Consider the following 21,820-nt stretch of genomic DNA (forward strand, 5'->3'; position numbering starts at 1 on the left):
AAAACCACGTATTTCTGAGAGTGGTCGCTTTGAAAATACAAACTAATCAATGTGATTTGAATTCTGAGCTTCTGTTTTATACTAGGAAGAGATTTCATCTGAGAAATAAAGACTCAAATATCAACCCTACACGAAACCAATCTGAAGATCTGAGTTCTGGTGTCAAAACTTCATGTAATCCTATCCCTAATACACCTTTGATTTACTCCACTTTGTCCAACAATTCACCTAGTATTCCTGATCTTGATGTCCTTATAGCACTTAGGAAAGGTGTCCGAAATTGCACTCAACATCCCATTGCAAAATATCTTTCCTATCACAGACTATAAAAAAACCATAAAGCTTTCACATCTAGGATTTCACATTTGTTTGTTCCAAGGAATATACAGGAAGCATTGGATGATCCGAATTGGAAATTAGCAGTCATGGAGGAGATGAATGCTCTAAGGAGAAGTGGTACATGAGAGATTGTTGATCTACCCAAAGGTAAGAAAATAGTCGGGTATAAATGGGGTGTTTACAATAAAAAGTAAAGCTGATGGAAGCGTTGAAAGATACAAGGCGAGATTGGTGGCTAAAGGCTTTACTCAGACATATGGGATTGACTACCAAGAGACTTTTTCTCCTGTTGCTAAAATAAATTCTATTAGAGTGTTGTTATCTCTTGCAGTGAACTCCGATTGGCCTCTACATCAACATGACGTTAAAAATGCATTTCTCAATGGTGATCTGGAAAAGGTGTATATGAGCCTACCGCCGGGATTTGAGAAGAAACTTGGCAGTAACAAAGTATGAAGATTACATAAGTCACTATATGGACTCAAACAGTCACCAAGAGCTTGGTTTGACCGCTTTGGAAAGACAGTTATCAGTTATGGCTTCTTGCAGAGTCAAGCTGATCACATAGTATTTTATAAACATTCAAAAGATGGTAAAATTGCAATTTTGATGGCTTATGTTGATGATATTATTCTCACTGATGATGATGAAACAGAATTAGCTATTCTGAAGAAAAAACTAGCAAAGGAGTTCCAAATTAAGGAACTGGGAGCTCTTAAGTATTTCCTTGGGATGTAATTTGCAAGATCTAAGAAAGGCATATTTGTCAAGCATAGAATATATTCTTTATCTCCTTGGAGAAACATGTCTACTTGGTTGTAAGATGGTTGAAACTCCGGTTGAGCCAAACTTGAAGGTACAAGCTGCTAAGGTTGAAGAAGTAAAGGACAGGGAACAATATCAAACTTGTAGGGAAGTTGATTTACTTGTCTCATACACGACCTGATATTGCTTTTGCAGTTAGCATGGTAAGTCAATTCATGCACTCACCAGGGGCGGAGCATTTTTGAGGCCGTCTATAGGATCTTAAGATATATGAAAGGAACTCCAAGAAGAGGCTTACTGTTCAAGAAACATAGACATCTTCAAGTTGAAGTCTACACAGACGCAGATTGGGCAGGAAGTGTTACAAACATAAGATCAACATCTGGATACCGTTCCTTTGTTGGAGGAAACCTAGTTACATGGCGGAGTAAAAAACAAAATGTGGTAGCTAGTAGTGCTGAAGCAGAATTCAGATCCATTTCCCATGGAATCTGTGAGGTGATGTGGATAAAAAGGATTCTTGAAGAATTGAAGTTATCTTACTCGACTCCAATAAAGGTCTATTGTGACAACAAAGCTGCTATTGCTATCGCTCATAATCCAGTTCTTCATGATCACACGAAACATATAGAAGTGGATAAACATTTCATCAAGGAGAAAGTCAATGAGGGAATAACATGCATGGCATATCTTTCAACTGATGAACAATTAAATGATGTACTAACGAAGGGACTACACAAGATGCAATTTGGTAAGCTGACTAGCAAGCTGGCTATGGAAGATATCTTTAAACCAGCCTGAGGGGAAGTGTTGGAAATTCGGTCATTGAAAGCCTTGATTTAGTCATAATCCGTGAGATATTCTAGGATATGTTTTCTAGAAAGTAAAAGCTATAAATTAAGACAAAGTAGGAAAGAAAAAGCTGTCAAATATTAGCTCTAATTAGTTTTGTTTTTTGTTATAATTTCTCTCTATATAAAAGGAAGCTTTGTACTCATTCAAGAAATAAGACACATTATTTCTTCATTTTTTCTGAGTCAATCTTTAAAGAATTCCCCCTAATCCTTGTAGAGATAATACTCACACTACTATATTACTTGCATCGATTGTGTATACTTGCACAAATTTGCATGCCATAGCACGCACATTTACAAGCAATCATGTTTTTGACATTGTTGCCGGGGATTGGCGACTGCAGAAATTTTTAAAGTTTTGTCATAGCAAGTTTTACTTGTCACATTTTTTAGATTTACTCGTTTTTTTATTTCTTTTGTAGGTTTTTGTCGGTTCATGACCAGAAGAACTGCCGGAGAACCACTATTACCCGTTGAACCTAGAATCGATCAATTTTTCAAACAAAGATGACGTGCTATACGAGATCACTTTACCCCGTTTTTCACTAGATCTTCTATATACTCTAGAAAAACTTCCTCTGTTCCACCTTCCAACCGGAACATTATGATAGACACAATTCTAGACAAAGGATACAATGGACTCCAACGCCAGGATCCATTTGAATAGATTTCAATATTATTCTCCAGCAGCTTGTACTTAACCAACTCCACAGTTGGGACTTAAGTTTACACATCTGCTTCTTCCCCACTTGTAACTACCTTATCGAACTCCACTTCTCCCTTTAACATATCTTCTTCAGGAATATTTAATTCCCTATTTAACTAAGGAAAAAACCTACCCTTAGTATTTTCTTTTCCTCTAGCAGTCCACTTTATATTGTAAACAGGGCCCGCAGGAATTATTTTCTGCATAAGTGTATTAGAACCCAAATTATCATCCACTTGGGCTTGAGAGTGTAGGCCCACTCCTTTCCTCAACCCAAGTCCCACATATTCCCCTATAAGAGTTGTCCCATTTTCAAGAAAATCTGACAGCCCATAATTAGAAGTTTCCTTGTTTGACTTCCTCAGCAGAAATTGTCCCCCACCAACCCCTTTCAAACTACTCAACTGTCCTTGATCCAACCATGTATCCACCTTAATACTAGAATCCTCTGATAGCTTCTGACTTTCAATTGCTTCCAGAGATGGTTGACGGCCATCCTCCTCGAAAAAAACATATTCACTGTACCATTCTTTTGAATTTTTTTCCACCACCTCGCCGGGGAAATCGTCAGGTTTTGTAGTAACCGACCCTAATGTGATTTTGACTTTGAATGATCTACCGTAAGACCCTATCATGACTGATTCAGGGATATCAAATGGACTCGCCACCCTGATCAGAATTTTCGCCGACAATAAATTCAATCTATTATTTGATTCCTCCTTTATACATATGAACTTTCCCCACCTCCTAAAAAGTTTCTCCAGAAACACCTCATTCCAACATAAAAGAGGAGTTCTAATTAATTCCACTAGACAATACGCCAATGGCACACCCTCAATGTTCAACAATGAAGCCAGCATGTCAAACCAAAATAGTAACTCCTGTCTGTTTGTCCACACTTTTGAAAACTCTTCAGCCGATTTGAATGTAACAACACAAGCATTCCATGCATAACCCCATCTCGCTATTTTTACTTCCACTCCCTCATTCACCAAAGCTTTTTGTACTAATTCCTGTTCAAAGGAAGATTTGATTATCCCTATTAAGGACCGTTTCACCCAATCTGAATCTTCAGAGGGAATGTGCATCTCCCAGACATTCCTCAACCCATTTACATCCTTCACTGACCTCTCCCTATTCTCCCCATTATCTGTTTCACTTCGCATTTTGATATATGTTGTCAACACGTACTTGTATATTTCTCCATATATTGACTATCATTTGTAGGAAAATACATAATTTAAATACACACATTGTTGCGTTATTTTAGGTAACTGCTAAGCTAGGTAAGGAATTGATTCTAGGACTAATTCTAATCCCCTAAAGTTAGGGATTCTAACTAGTAGAGTATATTTACAAAGATCCTACACAATCTTGCTAAATTAGGAAGCTAATTTCTGACAATCTGGTAGAAGTTGCTAGGTCTACCATGTTGCGCATGAGTGTTCCCAAACACTTTTGGGGGAAGCCATCCTTACTGCCACCAATAATTATTAATAGAATGCCTAGTAAAATCTTAGAATTCAAAAGACCTCGTGATGTTATCCTAGAGTAATTTCCTCACTTCAGGTCTTTTTCTTCTGATCTTTCCCTGAAAGTATCTAGTTGTTCCACGTTTGTTCGCATCCACCACCAGCATTGAACCAAACTGGATCCTAAGTATATCGAATGCATATTTGTAGGTTATACTTCCAATAATAAAAAGGGCTACACTGTTATTCCTCTCTCACTCAGAAAATGTATACTTCTATAGATGTCACATTTCTTGAAAATCAACCTTGTTTTACCAAAGCTAAGATTCAGGGGAGAGTTCAAGGAATTTCAGCTTTGGCACAACCTTCAAAATACTCAATCCACATGTATTCCTTCTTCCAATAAACCAAAAACCAATAAAAAAATACCCACCTTCATTAAAACCAATAGATTTGCCTTCTCAAGACTCTCCAACCAAAACACCATCAAAATCAACTCCACAAAAGAAAACACCATCCAAAACCCAAATTGAAACAAACCCAAATTGAAACAAATCAAGAACAATGTGTATTTAAAAGGAAGGGTCGACCTACAAAGAATATAAAAGACATATACATGCAAGAAATTGCCAAGAACTTGAACTAGGTGCATCTGCCTTAGAAATTGACACAGGTATGGAATCTTTACATAGTGAGATTGTTGTTCCTTTTATTGATAATTCATATCCCATTTCTCAGATAAAGGGTGTCCGAAAGTACACTAATTATCCTATTTAAATATAGTAATTGACACAATTATGGAATCTTCTTCACATAGTGAAAGTGTTGTCCCAATAATGATAATTCATATATGTCTATTGCTAAGAGAAATGGTGTTCACACACTCATTATCCTATTAAGAGGTATGTAGGGTATGAAACATTACTACCATCCTATAGACATTTACTACGTTTCTTGATAGCATACAGATTCCAAAGTCAATCCAGAGAGCATTGAAAAGTCCACGGAAAAAGGTTGCTGAAGAAGAGATTAATGGACCATGGGTACTCACTAAACTACCAAAAGGAAAAAAACAATAGGCTACAAATGAATATTCGCTGTCAAATACAAGATTGATGGGAGTATCAAAAGATTCAAAGCAAGACTAAAGGTAAAAGGGTTCACCCAATCATATGGAATTGATTATCAGGAGAACTTTGCCCATGTTGCTAAGCTAAACACAATTGAGTATTACTATCATTGAGATACCTACAGTTTTAGAGAAATCCTCAATTGGTTACAAAGTTTGCAAGCTAAGGAAGTCATTTTATGGCCCAAAACAATCTCCTCGTGCATAGTTCGACATGTTTACCAAAGCTGCAATTAACTATGGATACATTCAACTTACTGCTGATTTTGAAATCAAAGATCTTGATACTCTCAAGTATTTTCCGGGGTTGGGATTGCTCGATCAAAAGCAGGGATTATGATACACTGTGGACTTGCTAAAAGAGAATGGTATGCTTGGGTGTAAACCAGCACAAACACCCATGAATCCCAACCCAAAGCTAAAAGACGAAGCACCAATTAATGAAGAACAATACCAATGGTTAGTGGGAAAGCTAACAGATGGAGGAGTAAGAAGCAATCAATAGTTTCAAGTAGTGCAGAAGCTAAGTTTCGAGGACTTGCACTGGGAATTTGTGAAGGAATGTGGATTCAAATATTATTAAAAGAATTAAAGTTTGACTTCAATAATCAATTTAAGGTGCTAAGGTGATAACCAATCTGCCATAAGTATTTCTAAAAAATCTTGTTCATCATGACAGAACCAAGCATGTGGAGATTGATAGACAATTCATTTAAGAGAAATCGATAATAGGATAGTCAAACTTTTATCAAAAAATAATAGGATAGTCAAACTAAGCTATGCTCCTACTCAACTGCAACTAGTTAATATTCTCACCAAAGCTCTTCCAAAAGTTAACTTTGATAGATTCATGTCCAACCTAGGATTATATAATAAATCCTCTCCAATTTGAGGGAGTGTAGGATATAACTAAGCTTCTTGTATTTAGTATTTTACTTTGTATTAAACTTGTATTTTAGGTTTATCTAAGTAGAAGATAAGATGGTTATCTATTTAGATAAGTAAAGATCTAGCATGATTCTTATGTTGCAACAAGTCCTAGTAGGACTCTATTGTTGTAACACAACCTATTTTAATAAGTCTGATTTGATCTGTTTATTCGAATAACAGAGGAATACCAAAGAAAAACAACTCTCTTCCTGGTAAACTCTCTCCTCTTTTCAGTAAATTTCATAGGTCATTATAGCCATACTTCTATGACCATAAAAATAACAAGAGAGGATATCATGATTGTAAGATGAGCAAGTTTATAAATAGTCTCATGTTACTTGAAAAATATAGTTAAAGTATATAACTAGGAAAAAAGAAAAGAAAAAAGATGATTCTATTTGCAAAAGGACAAGGGGCGCCCTACAACTTCAAGAATTTATTTTTAAAAAATAATAATATCTAAGAAATGCTCACCGCTTGTTAGGTGGAGGACGCTCAAATATCTCTCGTTGATTAATGGAAGGCATAGAACCATGTAGTGGAAGAACCAAAAAACTTGCTAAGGTCCCCAAGAAAGTTGTTCATTTTAATCTTGTCAAGGATCTTAGAAATGTCATCCCAGCCCGTGAGGAATACAAGAATAGCTCCATCAACTTCATAGCGGCAAATATGTTCAATTGTGGCCTCCGCCTAGAAATTTCCAACAATTGTAAATATGACTAGGCACAGAAACCGAATAATATGGCTTAAATGGTTTTGCAAAAATGATATTGTAAAAGCACCAACATATGTTCTCTTTTGAGAAAAAGGAAAAAGGTATTTTGTTTCCCTGTACCATGAAAATGGCAGGCCCAAAAGAAAACCAATAAGAAAACAATCATCCAATCAAATGATAATTAAAAGGTTCCATTACATAAAATTTTCTTTCAAGCACGGGGCAGGTTCCATACTTGCTGACTTCAGAAATTACATACCAGTCCCAAATCAATCTGTGAACCAGACCATGCTTCAAGTGAATGTCTTGTAGCTGCACTGTAACTCTTATATTCAGAATCAATGTCAACATCCTACATAAGAAAATGTCATGAGTACCTAACAAAATTAAAGAACAAACTTCCTAAACTTTAAGTGGGTTGGGTTCTATTTACAGAAGAATAAAAAGGGTACAAATTTAGATTATCCAGATAAAAGCACTAACATCCCTAGTTAATAAATGCTGAACTGCTAATAATGGTAGTATGAACTAATAACAATGAGAAAATGGAGAGATTGTGAGATAAAGATAAAGGCACAAATAGACAGAAACCGAACCATCTGAAATGAAGGTAAAAGGTGCACTCACAACAACCACAATTACCATGCAAGTCTAGTAAAGCATAAAATGAACAAGCTCTAAATATCTAATAAACTTAAAATAAAATGCTTAATTGTTTCCATAGTATGGGGTGAAGGAAGGCATTAAGAAAAGAAGCACAAGAGTGCAAGTACTTGAGAAGAAACCAGTTAGCTCGCCAAAACCCAAAGAGTAAAGTGGTTTCAGGCCATTCCTATAAGTAACCTGGTTCGGTTAGACCCATATCATGGCCAGTAAACTTATGGATTACTAGTAAGTTAGTTCATTTTTTATATTAATTTAAAATTTTAACGGTAAATGGCAGAATGGTGACACTTATAAATGTCTAGTCTGACTTAGTGGCAGCATAACTAGGTAACAACCCTTTGGTATTATTGTAAAATTAAACAATTAAAAATAGAATGGTAATGATTGAATTTATGATTGAATACGTACCTCAAATAGTGAAGTTAAATTATCTTTCTTCAAATCAAGCTCTTTTCTTCTTCTTCGTGAATTGCCCTGATCAAACTCGGATTTAATATTATAACGAGTTTTCTCCAGCACATCTTCTAGAAATAACTCTGCCACAGGAAAAGTCAACCCCTGGTTATACAAAGGTAGACGGTGTGTAAAAATAATAGAAGCAATAAACACAACATTTCTAACAATGAAAACTTCATCTCTGAATGTACCGGTATGTGAATAGTTGGAGCATTTCCAAAGTATTTAGAGAACAAATCAGCATTGATGGTTGTGCTCATCAAAATAAGACGCAAGTCTGGACGTCGAGGAAGGTCACGCGAAATTATTAACAAAAAGTCCTCATTCATGCCTCTTTCATGAATTTCATCCACTAACAAATGACTCACATCATTTAAATCTGGGTCCTGAACCTGCAGTTTCAGAAAAACATACAGAAACGAAAAACAATGTCATAGATGGGAAATACATCTAGCTGGCCGGAGGAAATTTCACATGAAGCAAACAAAATTCTCTAGTGCTTTTTAAGCACCCCATGAAAAGTCATGGAATAACCAAGAAAGTTTTTTTGTCAGGCCCCGAAAAGCAAGGTTTAATCACATCAAGAAACATAAAGCAAACAGAAGATCTAGTTTCAACATCCAAAGAATTCACTGGCAAGATGCATTTCGCATGACAGCATGATTCATTAGTGACAAAATACACTGAGGAAGAAAATAAAAACACTTTGCTTGTGACAGAATAGCTAAACACAGCCAAGCAATAACAATCAGAATTCCGCCAAAAAAACCTTCAAAGTATCACTAGAGCTTTGGAAGAGAATAATGTAACACAGAGAGATAAGAACTTGAATTAACAGAAAATGAGGATGTTATAGTACCAACTGTCTGAGTAACACTCCAGTAGTGCAAAACAAGAGCCGTGTTTGAGCAGACAGCTTTGACTCTAGGCGAATCTGATAACCAACTGTTTCACCGAGACTCTCTCCCCTTTCTGAGGATATTCTAGCTGCAACAGATATGGCAGATATATGACGTGGCTGAGTACATATTATGTTGCAATCAGCACCCCTCAGAGATGATATCTCCTCTTCTAAAATAAACTGAGGAAGTTGTGTTGTTTTACCACAGCCTGTTTCTCCTGAAACCACTAAAACCTGTAACATTGAATAAAATAACAAAGATCAGAATGAATGTATCTTTAGCAGTGGAAACTACAAGGAAAAAATAGAATTTTAGAATTATCTTATTGATCATGTGTAGGTCAGTGTCTAAAACATGAAAACAAAACCAACAGAAACAGAGGATGAAGGATGAAGGAGACACAGGGAAAGCAATATTGACCATGAAGAGGAATCCAAAATCTAGAAACTGTGGAGTTTTGAAACTCATCATTGACTACATTTTTCATGTCCTCTTCTTATAGTTCCTTTGGAGTGTATGCAAGTAAGCATACTTGCAAGCTCATTAGGCTAACTCATTGAATAATTGAACTAGGTTTATTCATCATGGAGATAAACTTGAGCTTCAATAGTTCAAGTGGTGAAAGTGTGAAATCAAGTTGATTTTTTTTTATAGAAGATGAAATCAAGTTGATTTGGAGCATTTAAATACTTACGTAGTTGATTTAATAAAATTGCAAGCCTAGTTAAATTCCTTTTTAATAACTTTAATATTTAATATGCAGATAAAGATATAGCACAATACTTTATCCTATAATAGCAGTTTTCATGTAATTAAACAGCAACAAACAAAGCTTAATCAAGTCACACTAGTGGCGTCAAGTTTTTTTAGTAATGCTTGAGCACAGCTTGATTTGAGTTCAATGAACAAGAATTCAATTGAGCATGAACTAAAGCTTTTTACTAGCTCAGCTTGGTTTTACATGAAGTTCCTCAACTCTTATAGTAGCTCTCTTTGAAATTTACATGCAAACTTTTCAGCATATCCTCCAAGAACACAAGCATGTGTATAAAGAGCCTATTATTTTAGCGTATGAATATTACATACCAAAACAACTAATAAATAACTTCATAATACACTGCACATAGAGAGACTACAATTTTAGTATAGGCTTTAACATACCAAAACATCTAATATATAATTTCATAATAGCCTAATAAGAAAAAAGGGGCTATGAAATATATATGCGCTGATCAATTTGGACCATCTAGCACGTGGAAAGCTCTTCCTTTCTTTCCATTAAGAAAAGGAATGTGCAATTACATCAAAAAGGCTCGAACATATACATAAAAAAATTGTTACACTTCTACAATAGCATCTAGTTATCACTATCACCTCTTTTCTCCTGGTTTACAGAATAAAACATGCCATCAGCAAGCTAGTAACACCAAAGAAAGAAAGTGATGCTATCTGAATTCAGGAGAAACTGTTTAACAAGTATTAGACTTGATTTTCAGCAACAGCTTTTAGAAACTCGGCTTTCACTTTGAATGCAGGTAGTTTTTCTCTGAAAGACCGCATCACCTTCACACTGTTACTTACCTATACGAGATTAAATAACGTGTAAAATATTTAAGTAGAGCAACCTGAACCGCAGGGACATATAGATTTAACAAAAACGATACTCCCTCTTTCCCAGTAAAGCTGTCCACTGTTGACTTTTTACTCAAACTTTTTTTAACTTTGATTCATTATTATTTGAAATTTATTATTGATAAAAATATGAAAAAAAAAATATTTTAGAAACCTTAAATCAAATATTTAAAATAATCATGGTCAAAGTTTAAAATTTGAGTTTTTAAAAGTTAATAATGGACACATTTAGTGGGACGGAAGGAGTATAAATAGCATGCCACGATTAGAATACACACATTCAAGTTTTCCTGCTTTTTCTTGAGTTCAGCACTGAATTTTTCCTTCGAAGAATCAGTTCACTTGTAGCAACTAAATCAGTTCTTTTGGCATCGGGCATAGGCTTTATGGCTTCTCTACTAGATGCCACTCCAGAATCATCACCCAACCTTGTGTTCTTTGAGATATCCAAAAGATTTCCAACTCGCCTCTCAGTTTCTGTAGACATTTGAATCTGTACAAAAGTTGGAAAATGAGAACTTATATGAACGTGCTCAGTAAGCATACAATGACATAAAGAATACAGATTGTACTCAGTTTTAACCTGTTTCTGTGTTGATCCATGGCGTTCATCAAGATCTGCACGATAATTTGGCAATGGAACTTTACTAACCAAAAGAGCCTTCCCTTTATTATATGCATGACTTCTTTCCACAAATGCAAAATCAAGGGTGGGGTGGGGATTGTAACAATTAAGTAAAAAAATTAGTATATATATTGAATGAAAAGCAACCACTTTACTTCGACAAAATGATAGAGAAAAACAAAATTCAAACATAAATATGATGCTATTGAGAAGCGGTTATAGAACACATACAAGTAAAGACCTAATTCGTAGGCCATATCAAAAAGAACTTGTTGGTCAGAACGGCTGAAATTTCGTTTAAAGATCATCTCTTGCTCCTGTCCTTTTTTCATTTTATTCATCTTATCCCACCACTCAGCCTCATCAAGAACTTCCATCTAAACAAAAGCAAAAGTATATTTAATGATAATAATAATAATAATAAACTTCCTTTTTGTATTAATTTTAGGGTAAAGTATAGTAATGGTCACTGAACATTTCTGAAGCTTGCATTTAGGTCCCCCAACTTTTAAAACTTGCAATACAGTCCCCCAACATTTATTCCGTTTGCAATATGGTCCCCCAACTTAAACCACCGTTAGAAATTAGGGTAAATTATAAAAAGGTTATTGAACTTTTAGACACTTGATTTAAGTCCCCAACTTTTAAAACTTGCAAAACAGTCCTCAATTTCATTCTAAACCCCAATTTCCAAAGTAATTCAATTTCATTCTAAACCCTAAATTCCAAAAATTCAATTAAATTCAATTATGTCAGATTTATTATATTTAATTTCATCTTATTTCATGTGATACGTATTTTTTATATAAATATAGTATAATTCTTATCTGTTGAAGAAATTTTTTAATTAAAAAAAGTAGTTAGGATATAGAAGAGGTTTAAAATAATTCGAATTTTAAATTTATAAAATGTTATTTTGACGTATAAATAAAAGTGTAAACTACTAGGTTGACAACTTAACTATCTAGCCCTTTTACTTTTGTCATCGATCTTTTAAATTTATCAATCATACAACATAATTATTTAACTTTTCAACTAAGCCATAGTCGTTACCAATTGATACAAATGAAGTGGCAGTTAAAAGGAATTGACATTATTTACATTCAGTCTTTATTATTTATATAATCAATTTGGTTCTAAATTAATAGAATTAATAAATTAATCATTTAATTAGGATCTGACATGTGTTAGCACATGATCATGACACGTGTCATTGGTGACACATGTCACCACCTAATTATTTATATGCTATCAATTTGGTCCTAAATTAATAAAATTTAATAAATTAATCATTTAACCAGGATCATGTGTTAACACATGATCATGATATATGTTATTGGTACACATGTCACCACCTAATTAGAAGAAAATTAAGTTACAAAGAAGTAAAATTTGGGTCTTGGCAAACTCAAACCTGAGTCACGCAAATGAAAGATACAGGGTGGAGCTACTAAGCTAACACCATCGTTTGTGTAAGAGATATACAATAATACATATACTAATAGTATGACCAATGCTAGAAAAAAAAGAATATAATGGAAAATGGAAATAATGAGATTTGAACTTCGGCAAAAAATTTGAAAGCAATAAATGATGGGAAAATATTATATTTTTTACAATAAAAATATTATATTTGATAAATTGTTTGATAGATTTAATATATTTTTTAAATATTAGTTGATACAATATTTTAAAAGAATAAATTTAAGATTTATATTTTTAAACTAAATTTAATAATTATATTTTTCATATTTATAATTCATGATATATATATAATCTTAAGTTGAGTATTTCTAATATAATTAATAATTTTAATTTCTTATTAAAAATAAAATATTCAAAAATATAAATGATTCATACATTAATATATGAATATATTTTTTTTTTACATCTAAATAAAATATACATTTATAAATATATTTTTATTCGTATATTGAAATATTTTGATTAAAATAAAATATTTTAAATACTAGTTTATACAAGAAAAATAATATATCAAAAATATAAATGATTCATACATTTAAATATAAATTGAATCATTTATATTTTCTATACATCTATATTTAATAAGAAAATAAAATTATTGGGGGACTGTTTTGCAAGTTTTAAAAGTTGGGGACCTAAATTCAAGTGCCTGAAAAGTTCAATGTCCGTTTATATAATTTACCCTAATTTTTTAACAGTGATTTAAGTTGGGGGACCATATTGCAAACGGAATAAATGTTGAGACTGTATTACAAATTTTAAAAGTTGGGAAACCTAAATGCAAGCTTCAGAAATGTTCAGTGACCATTACTATACTTTACCCTTAATTTTATTACTCAATTTTTTATTCTTACAAAGATTTACTTCCAACCAACAGCAAATGATAAAAAGTTAAACTGTTAGGATAAAAACAAGGGAAAAAAATAAATTTTGATACACTAATATTCAAAGAATAATTATGAATGTTGATATTTAAAAGTTGTATTCAGGGATTTAAATCACGGTTCGAAAATATGATTTCGTACGCGAAATAAGAGTTTTGCGACCGCCATAATCAGAATAAACTCGAAATGACCGAAATCACGACCGCGATTTGAAACTCTTGTTATATCTATTAAAATTATTCAAAATTGCCGAGATTTTACCTATGTATCCAAATGTCAATCAGAAAACAACCAAAAGCAGAGGCTAATTACATAATGAGCACACTTAAATTAGCAGCTTAAACCTTCATTGCACAATTTCAAGCAGCCAAAAACAAAACTTCACAGCATTTAGATACCTCAGCGGCCTTTTGACGGAGGCACTCAGCACGCCAAACCGGGTCCCACCAGCGCTGCTCGCCACCACGACCTCCGCGTCCGCCTCCCCCGCTTCCACCTCCTCGTCGTACACTGCTGCGACCGGAGTTGGGACCGCCGCCCCGGCGGCCACCTTGGTAGTTAGGGCGATAAGACATAGCGAAGGATGAAATCTGGAGTGGAGAGAAAGGAGAGATCAGCTTAGGCGCGAAAAGGGGGCGATTGAAAAGAAGCCAAGTGGGAATATTACTAGTGCCACTGCCAAGCAAGCGCAGGGACATTTATATACGGTCGACCGAAGAAATGGAACTCTGCTTTATACGCATGGATGGATCGCACAGTGGGAAGTGGGGCGGTTAGTGCTTTATCTGTTCAAGACCTCGAAGCTACACTTGTTGGATGCGTTTTAGGGATTGGATTCATCACCATCCAGATCCAATTTTCATCCTAGTGAAATGTTGATTGTGGTTGAATGTAACAAGGGTTTTCAAATCGTTAATTCGATATTGATCTAACTGAATTATTTAAAGTTAAATCAATTGATTTTTTTAATTATTAATTGAATTGAAATCTTTTAAAATTTTATTAACTAGGTTGAAACAAAGTTTATTTAATTGTGTCTGTTTTTGTATTAACCAAAATTTATTCAAATAAATTAATTAGATTAATTTGGCTCTAATAAAGTTTTTTAGGTGTAATACAAAAATAAGTGTCTGAATTATGTATTAAAAACGTTTTAGTTTTAAAAGAATTTTTCGCTAAAAATAGGTGTTTAACGTTTTCTCAATTATACTTTTAAGTGTCCAACATCTATTTTCTAATTTCTTAATAATAAAATAGTATTTTTAATTAAAAAGAAAATTTTATTTTTTGAAAAAAAATTCCATTTTTACTGAAATTATAAAAAAACTAAAAAACTAAAATATCTCATTTCAACCCCATTACCAACCGTTGTCGACCATCTCCAGTTACCATCGTCATCGTCAAACAGTCACTACCTTTGCCACCTACCCATTAATCAATTGTCGTCTTTATCGTGACCAACAATCCCTAAATCTAAATCCCTAATTCTCAATTTCAATTTCCTAACCCAAACGATCGATGTCTGTTGCGTGTTGTGGGTACTATAAATTATATGCAAATGATGTTCAAGTATACACAATCACAATAAGTAATAAAGTGATGAGTGAGTATTGTCTCCACAGGGACTGAAGGGTTTTTAAAAGATTGCTACAACTAGGAATAGGTGTCACTAACTAATCTTAAGTATCTAAGTCTAATGATATAAACAATGAAAATATGCAGTGGCAAATTGTATGAACATATGAAAAAAGTTTTCGATGCAAGAAAAGTGTGAAGTGAACTAAGCAGATAAATTTTGTCGTGATAAGAGAACAGTTTATAATGAGTAAAAATGAAAATGTCAGGGCAATGTAAAATGGTAAAAAAAATAGCAAATAAATGGAATAACTTGATAATTCTCACAAGGGAAACTACTTCAGAAATGATTGGTGGGGAGACACTTAAGGAGCTGAAAATTTATCTCTCTAGCTGATTGAGTCTATTAATGCCTTACTTGCTTGACGGAGTTTGGCAAAAGTGTTCTCACTATCTCTAGTCATAAGAACCTAACAAAATAGAATGTCACGGTATCTCTTCTCAGTCTCAACTATGGCATCTTACACTATTGATGATGCACTACCCCTCTTAGTCGTTGAAATCCTAGCTTAGTCTCTCTCAAGTACTAAGTGATTAGGCTATAATGATTAATTATATCTCATTGTTTATGTTATTCTTACTCAAGTTTCTCTCAAACACTTAAGAATTAATGGCTAGATTTCTCTCGAACATCTACTCTTCATCTAAGAAATGGACACGTTCATGCCTCCTATAATATTGGAAGATGAGGCATACATAAACAAAACCAGTAAAATCAAAAGATAAACATTAATCAACCATTAAAACAAAGTTTTCAAGCATCCATCAAATGAACCCCACCAAATTTAGCTTAGTTCATGGCGGGGTTCGAATAAACCATGGAAAATATCCAATCATTCATTCAACCAAACAACCCAAATAAGTTTTCAATATTTAAACAATGGAGCAAAGTTTGGAGAAGAAAACACTCGATGTGCACGGCTGGCGCTTTCTCAAACCACCATGAAATACATAAACAAAACCAGTAAAATCAAAAGATAAACATTAATCAACCATTAAAACAAAGTTTTCAAGCATCCATCAAATGAACCCCACCAAATTTAGCTTAGTTCATGGCGGGGTTCGAATAAACCATGGAAAATATCCAATCATTCATTCAACCAAACAACCCAAATAAGTTTTCAATATTTAAACAATGGAGCAAAGTTTGGAGAAGAAAACACTCGATGTGCACGGCTGGCGCTTTCTCAAACCACCATGAATGGCTATAGCGTGAGCTCCTTTCGAATGCTTACGCCACTTTCCTCGAGCTTCACCAATTGAGGAACACCAAGAAAAATGGAGGAAGAAAAATGATGGAGAGAATGGAGAAGATTATGATTTTTCAAGTTTGGTAACTGTCATTTTCTCTAACTTGTGTGGTGTCTTTTTATAATAAACATATCTAAGGGTATTCTTGGGTTTTTTACACTCAAAATACCCATCATACCCCCAAATTCATTCCTTGGGCATGAAGCTTATCTCTAGAGGTGGTAGTGGACCTCTTCAGGTAGTTTCAAGCAGCAAACACGTGCTTTAACATCTATCCTCTTGTGAAAATATTTTTTGTCCTTTTCTGCACCAGAAATGCAAGGCATTGTAGTCTGCTTCAGCAACATATGATGCCGCGACATTCTTCTCAGCTCACCCTATGCTCCTTGTTTCATGCACATCACTAACTAACCACCTATTTCCCATCATTTAGCTCCTTAACAAAACAAAATAACACAACCACAAATGCAACTACATGCAACTGTATGAATCTAAAATGACCTATATGAACCCTTAGACAAACAATAACTTAAGTGAAAAAGGTCCTTGAAAGTAGCTTTTTTAAAAAGTTATCACACCCCCAAACTTAAGTTATTGCTTGTCCTCAATCAATGAATAACAATTAACATAATCAAAATGTCATGGCAATTTTCAACAATAGGACAGTCAAGACAAAAATAGAATTTCAACCCTTGGAAAAGTTAGCTTCAACATGCTAGACATATCAATAAATCAAGTATTTTTCCCTAGGTCAAGATTCTTTGTGGTTGTGTGTGTGTGATTGTATCCAATCTATACTTGCAAATCTAGGCAATTTTCAATTGAGTTCCTTAGTTTTGCCATGATATTTACTCATTCATTAAGCAGATTTTACTCCTTTTCCCTTAATACACATTTTATTTTCTTTTTTTACGTTGCTACGAAGGGAGTCAACTCACACCTACCATCCCCACTCGAGGTGAAAAGGAGTACACCTTCCACCTTTGAGCTAGTTAGGTAGAGTCATCACGTGACTACTTTCATTCACTCGTTTGTACATGGCTGCCATTTATTAAAGAGAATTCCAAGCATTGCCACGGCAAAGAGGAGTGCCCCTCTACAGCTATGCCGAAACATTTATTCATGATTAAACAAAATTCAGACATAAGGGAGTTCTTTAAATAGTGATTTATCATTTAAGCATAATACCATATTTTAATGCCAAGGCTAACCAAAGTTATTTCATAAAAACTTCTTAAGTTCCTTAAGTATAGAGAACATACAAATCGTGTAAGAATAATTCACAAAGCATCAAGCCCTAGAGTCAGTTCTATCATTCTCAACAGTTATTTACATTCAATTTCTAGCCTAACAAGTTCATCATCATCAGATATCATCAAAAACTTTCATCTAACTGTCCTACTATTTACTGATACCATATCATAATGTTATTCTTATACTATCATGCATATGTTCTACAAAGAACACTACCTCCACCAAACTTCAGAGATACATTATCCTCAATGATTAAGAGAAATAAGTTAAAACTAAACTACATGTTATGAAATTTAATGCAATGCAAGGTACCTTGTCTTTCTAAGATGGTGGTGGAGTTGCGCTAGTAGTGCTAGTAGTACTACGCCTGGTGCGCTTCCTCAGTGGGGGTGGGGCTTGCTTCAGGGTCAGAAATGGGTTCAGCAGGTGGTGTCCTAGGGCCTTCAGTGTTCTTGGATGCATTGCATTTAGCTTTGTCGTGGCATATTGGTTTGCAGTAGCCTGTGAAGTTCCCTCATCCTTGTCATTGGCTTTGTCCTTTTTGAATCCCAATATCACGGGCAGCTCTGCATTAGTATTGCCTTTCAACCTAAATGAGATTTCATCATATTCATCCTCCATAACACCCTTCGTCTTAAGTGGATGCAACATCCATGGGGGCTTTACCCTTTGGCAACCATGCATAGGACTTTGTTATACTAAAAAGAACTAATATTAAAATTAAAAAATTAAGAAATAAAGTAAAGAAAAATAAACAAACAAACACTCACGAAAAAATAAAACTTCTATAACATAAATTAAATAGGGTTGAAGGGATGCAAACTTCATAACATCAAGAATTTTTATGGCAAACGTTTATAACAAAACCTTGTTGCGTTCGATTGGAGCACCAGTATATACCAAAATGCTCCACACATATAACACCACCACCTTTAGTGTAAGCCGATATAACCTAAATTGTATGACCTTTGCAGTAGTCTTCTCTCCTCTTGAGTGTTCTCTACATAAAGCTAACTGGTAGTGGAATAAGATCTCTTTTTGTGCCCCTTTTCTGTGGCATCTTTTAATCGATTGGGCAATAAAATCTTTGAAGAGGTATGGGTCATCCCAACGATAGTAGCAAACATCCTGCATCAACCTGTTTTTGTCCTAGCTATTCAAGTAAGGAAGCAAAACAACACTAACGAGAAAATTGACAATGACATCATACCATAAAATTACCGCGACAAATAATAATTTCTCATTAGGGAATTTTTCCTTAATCTCTATTTTATTCCTTAATTCTTTCAGAATTTCTAACCTTGATAAATGGGTAGTTACTTGGGGGTTAGGACGAGTAAATTCATTGAAATCCAACAGTTCAAATTTCGTACTTGGTCTAGCTATGAGTAAGCTAGACTGACTCATCTCCTATGGAATATCCTTAAGCTCATCTTTGTCTTCTTCATCGAGCTTCAAGTAATCACCAATACATGAAAATTATCGTGGCAAAATTCTACAGCTTCCATTTGGTCATCAACTCCTACTGGTGGGGGTTTTCTTTTGCCGTGGCATTATTTTGCATGCCATCATTGGGTTTACTCTTTGAATCTTCAGCTTTTCTCTCATCGAAGGTGAGTCATCTTGCAATTGAGATTCTTCATGCACAATCTTATAGATGGGTTCTCCGAGTGTCTTCCCCCAAACTTAATATCTTTGTAGATCTGGGTGCCACTCCTTAAGGTGGATGTACCATAATGCTCATTATCTTGAGCATTAGTGGCTTCAGTATCACTAGGTAGATTGCCTTGTGGACGAGAATGTAATGCAGTGACAATTTGGCTAACCTGACCCTCCAAGGCCCTCAGATATGAGTTGCGACATTGAAGCAAAACTCCTTTACTGTGTATTAAGGCTTCTTGATTTTTATGGATGTAGCATGGTCTTTCAGCATGGTCTTCGTGGTTTCTATAAAATCTTGAATCATAGCCTCCAAATAACTTTTTTGGATGAAGATAGTACTCCCTTATTAGAATTATGTCATTGCATATTCATTTGAACACCTTGGGAGTCACTGAAGTTCTGATGCCTGGCGTGTTGAATAGCATTGTTGGTTCCTTGTCCCCAAGAGAAGTTTGGATACTGACACCATCCAGAATTATAGGTGCTAGAATAGGGGTTGTTATTGCCTCGATTTTAGTCTCCTACATATTTGATGGACTCCAAATTGTCGAGCACTCACTCTCATGGTGATTGCCATGGCATAATAGACATACTGAGTTGGTTGTCTTCACTTCTTTCACCTCACTTGATCTTTGTAGATTCCTCAACATATTGGTGATGGCAGAAAGTTGAGTGGACACAGAATCCTTTGTATCCGCATCCAACATCATGAGAATGGGTGCATTGACTCCATTATAGAATATCACTACTTGAGTCCAGTCGTGGAATCCATGGTTGGTGCACTTGCGAAGAAAAATTTTGTATTGGTCCAAACACTCATACATAGACTCTTCATCACCTTGGAGAAAATATGCTATGGCATTCCTAATATGGTTGTTTATATTGGGTGGATTATGCGATAGAATTTTTTTCCACAAGTCTACTGATAACTCCATAAAAAGAATCTATTTTTAATCTTTTTACTTAAGTTATTGCTCATCCAAACAAAGTGATCATAGCATATTAGTTGCATTTAGGTTATACTTGCATGTAGTGGATAAGTTTTGCCTAGGCAAGATTTATTTGGTTTGAGTGATGTTGTTGAGGAGAAAGGGCTTGTGTGGATTGTGTGTGTGCATAAATTAACTTAGGAGGAACATTTCAGCCGTGATAAGATATTTTGCAAGGGCCAATGGAACACAGAAGACAAAGACAGTGAGGAATAGATTTATCTTGCCAAGGCAAGATTTATCTTGAAAGTCTGAAGTGGAGCTAACGAATTACTCATGTCACCTGCCAGCTGTACTACTAACCTCACATGCAATCAAGCCCACAAGATTCTGACAATATCCAGATGCCTTTCCATTTATAGATTGGATAAGAAAATGCAGGTATTTAGGGAATATTTAGTTATGCGAAACCCTAGGAAATTTCCCTTTATAAATACCCAGTCATAGCCACTAAACGAAAGGGGGAAGGAAGAAAAAAACTATTTAAGGCGTGGACTAAGCAGCTGCAGTACCTACCTTCCACCGTTCTCCAACCCGACCGTCGTTAGTGTCCTCAATAGCCAAGCTATAGCAGAGCGGCGGTCAGACCTTGAGAGAAATTGGCCGCCAAGGCAAACGCGGTGCTCATCAGAGATATCACGGTAGAGCTCTTGTTTAGGAGTGATTCTTCCTTTGTTTTTAATTTCTTTAATTTGCTTTGGGGTTTGTATTAAACGATGATACTCATGGATGACTATTTAACAACACCATGAATTGCTTTACTTGCTGTTGGTTGTTGTTGTACCAAGACAATTATTTTATGGTTTATGAATGACGCATTATGACTTTGCTTATGTCTATTTTGTTTATTGTTTTAATATTTTACCTTGACACTGATATAAGGCTCTTTTGATGCCTTAGCAATTGATTGTGGATCTAGGAAGGAAGTAAACAACCTGTACAAGTGAATGGCTCAAAAGAGAGGGTTAAGGGTGGTAAACGTATGGATAATAGGTGGGCTGCTTGAAATGAGAGATGGAAGCGGAAGATGGTTGATATGGCTATGGTTATGGCTTATGAAACAAAGGGATGGTTGTGAGGATAATATTAAAGAAGACTCAAAGAAGAACCAATGCTATAGAGAGCAAAGACCCAGACTTTATATTGCTTCTTCAAGGGGTGGTGTTAAGGACTTTCACCCACTAGTTATAAGAACTAGGAACCAGAAGTATCAAGGTGAAAAGAAAGGGGTTGACGCCACAAGTATAAAAATACTTGATAAGTCGATAAAAGTCACCAGGACTTAAAGAAGAGAATAATCTCACTTATATTAATCAAAAAGGTCTGATTACAAACGAAATATAATGGCCTATTTATAGTTTTTAAAGGGACTTGGTCGAATAGGTACATGTTGGTTCGGCTAGCCCTTGTACCTTCCTAAAATGTCATGATTTTTAATGAAAAAACAAGACTTTAATGAAAATACATGC

The 21,820-nt window shown here is 34.8% G+C and overlaps 1 pseudogene; it reads right to left on the bottom strand.

The window, feature by feature from the left end:
• LOC120214530 overlaps positions 1-14,281 on the bottom strand; it is a 28,616-nt pseudogene extending 14,335 nt beyond the window's left edge.
• Between the last annotated feature and the right edge of the window lie 7,539 nt (positions 14,282-21,820).

The sequence above is a fragment of the Hibiscus syriacus genome, unplaced genomic scaffold (assembly GCF_006381635.1).
Source record: "Hibiscus syriacus cultivar Baekdansim isolate YM2019G1 unplaced genomic scaffold, ASM638163v2 tig00110065_pilon, whole genome shotgun sequence".
Taxonomy (NCBI): Eukaryota; Viridiplantae; Streptophyta; class Magnoliopsida; order Malvales; family Malvaceae; genus Hibiscus; species Hibiscus syriacus.